This window comes from Perca flavescens, chromosome 10, assembly GCF_004354835.1.
Source record: "Perca flavescens isolate YP-PL-M2 chromosome 10, PFLA_1.0, whole genome shotgun sequence".
Lineage (NCBI taxonomy): Eukaryota > Metazoa > Chordata > Actinopteri > Perciformes > Percidae > Perca > Perca flavescens.
Window position 1 is genome coordinate 30,782,835 of NC_041340.1, and position 2,719 is coordinate 30,785,553.

General features: G+C 36.1%; 1 long non-coding RNA gene across 1 annotated transcript; it reads left to right on the plus strand.

Moving 5' to 3' along the window:
- Positions 1-711: 711 nt before the first annotated feature.
- Positions 712-1,315, plus strand: LOC114563432 (uncharacterized). Its single transcript, XR_003693616.1, has 2 exons — positions 712-795; positions 1,137-1,315. It is a non-coding gene; the product is annotated as an uncharacterized LOC114563432 (long non-coding RNA).
- Positions 1,316-2,719: the final 1,404 nt, after the last annotated feature.

A 2,719-nucleotide genomic window follows, 5' to 3' on the forward strand; every position in this document is an offset into this window, starting at 1 on the left:
CTAAAATAAGTGTATTTTTAGTGGCATATCAGAGTACTTTAATAAAATATGTTAAAATACAAAAATGTAAAGTGGTTACTTAGTGTACTTATAGTAAGTACACTTATTTTTAATACAGAGTTAGTATAATTTTTGAAAGTGTACACTAATTTCACTTCATCAGTAGTGTAATCTTAGTACACTGTAAACAAAGTGCACTAAATATAAGTGTACTTTTATTAGCATATCAAAGTACACTGAAAAAATGGGAAATAGCAGGTCTTTGAATTTACAAAAATGAATTTAGAATATGCTACGCAATTCATTTATATTCCTTTCAAGAACATGGTTCAATCATGTAGACTTCAGTTGTTTTTGAAATTGATTGAATTGAACATTTTAAATGATCGAATTAAGTTTGGTCACTACCGTAAATGGTATATTTGAATCAAATGGCGCCAGGAAGAGTGGGTGGCACTTGCCGGCAATATTACGAATCCCACTATGGCCACGCCAAGACCCGCCCTTCAATAGCGTTCACACACTACTATTGGCCAGGCGTCCATGCTTACATGTACAGGTCCTATCCCCTGACCAATCCTCTAACCCTAACCTTAACCACTCGAGGTGAAATGCCTAACGTGCGTAATTTTGCTTCCCGGGCACTGACACCAACCGTTTATATACTGTCTATAATAACTGTTTCAACAAGGTCATCGCCAAAACAAGAAGAATGTGAAGAAGAATGTTGAGTATATGTTGGCTGCGTGCAGGATTAATTCAACAGCAGCCATGTGTTGTCTCCTTCACGAAAATGTAAGTTAACATCAATCAAAATTATTTTGTTCATGTCCATAATGTTTTGTACTACATGTAACAGTTACAAAAGTCTGTTCAGTTGTTTGTGCATTCTATAAATATATTAGTTTTCTTGTAACTAAGTTAGGTAATGTTTAGTGTTATTTCTTTTTTTGAAAAACTAAGATTTTAGAATTGTGGAAAGGTTATGTAAAATATTTTACATACCACAATTTATTGGCAAGAACGGCATACAAATTGTAAGGCCCTACGTCTATTTATTTTTCATCTTTCTCCTACTTTGTTTCTCGATTGGTCTTATTGACTGCCTTTTTTTTTTTTTTTTTTTTTTTTAATAGGGCATGGATGAAGACGCCATCAACGAGGCCATTGAAGAAACCAGCGTTGGGATTTATGTTCTTAAAGAACATGCTTCAAGTGATGAACCAGGGGACATTGGTATTGTCCTTGAAGGCATCAAGATGTTGCAAGATCTTTATAATGTAGCATTACCTGTTGCTACGCTGTTTGGACTAATGTACAGTATGCCCTGAACTTCAGCTGCTTCTCGCCTTCGATCCAAAAGATTTGCATGGAACTTGATGGAGGGAAACTTACCAACAAAGCACTTGCTCTAAAAAACAGGCTCTTCCAGTGAAAGGGCCAGAGAGACTGCGCCGTCAACTAAACAGCGTAGTTGTCCCTAAAGGCATCGTTGGTATGGCTGTACCCTTTGGACTAGTTTTTTTTTTTTTTTGAATTAACTAGACAGGATTTGCATGGAGCTGCATGGAAATAACCTTTTGCAAACCAAGCAAAAGTTTTCTGTCTAGAAAACAGACTCCTTCATTAAAGACCAACAGGCATCTTTGGTACTGCTATTCCAGATGGAATTCTTTTTTTTTTTTTTTTTTTTTTTTACAGTGTTAAAATTTTTTGTCATTTGAAAAACTACTTTGAAAACAGAGTGCACAATTTAAAGGGTAACTTCGGGTTTTTCAACTTGGACCCTATGTTCCTCTGTTGTTGTTACTGATGGGAACAACGATCTTCGACATTGGTCCAGTATAAAGAGAGTAGGCCTGTCACGATAACAAGTTTTGCTGGACGATAAATTGTCCCAGAAATTATTGTGATAAACCATAATCTTGTTGTCCTGAGACCATTTTCATCTAATATAATGATAATGGCATAATAATGCAGGTATACTTTTTCAAAGATCAATAAACTTTTATTTCTAAGGAATTTTTAACACTAGAACTGGAAGATATTTTAAATATCCACAATATGTCTTTGATCTCTTTTAGTAGGCTATGTCGTCTTTCACACTGTTGTACAGTTGTGGAATTGCTGTTTGTGGCACGTATGTTCCCCCAGGCAATTGGTACTGACCGAAAATGTTTGCATTATTACTCGAGTGTTTGTGCAATAGACTGCTGACTGCTGTTAACAATTATTTATTAAAAACTAAATATTACATTTAAATAATAACAAATTATATCTATCTATATCTATGTGGCTATCTGCCACATGGCGAGTAAATATTTTTACCATAATAGTTCTGTTTTTCAGCCTTCATTTTGGTGAAGGTGCAGCTACTTTCTTCTGCTCCTCTGCAGGTCGGAGCTTAGCGGGGGTGGGCCGCCACACACACATGTGCGCGCACACACACAAACACACACTGGCGCCACTTTCCTGAAACCGCTTGCAAGACATTGTCCACAGCGGCGTGTATGTCCGAGTACAACGGATATCGCTCGTATTCTTTTTTTTTTCTCTTGACGCTGCCTTAACTGTTCAAGGTTCCTGCTCTTGCCAATATCTGCTTTTGTGTTTTACTTTTGTGTCAATAATAAAGATCCTTTTCTGAAATGCAATTTATAATCTGTTGATGTAATGCACTTGAACTGAATTGTAATATAATACACTTGTAGTGTAATAG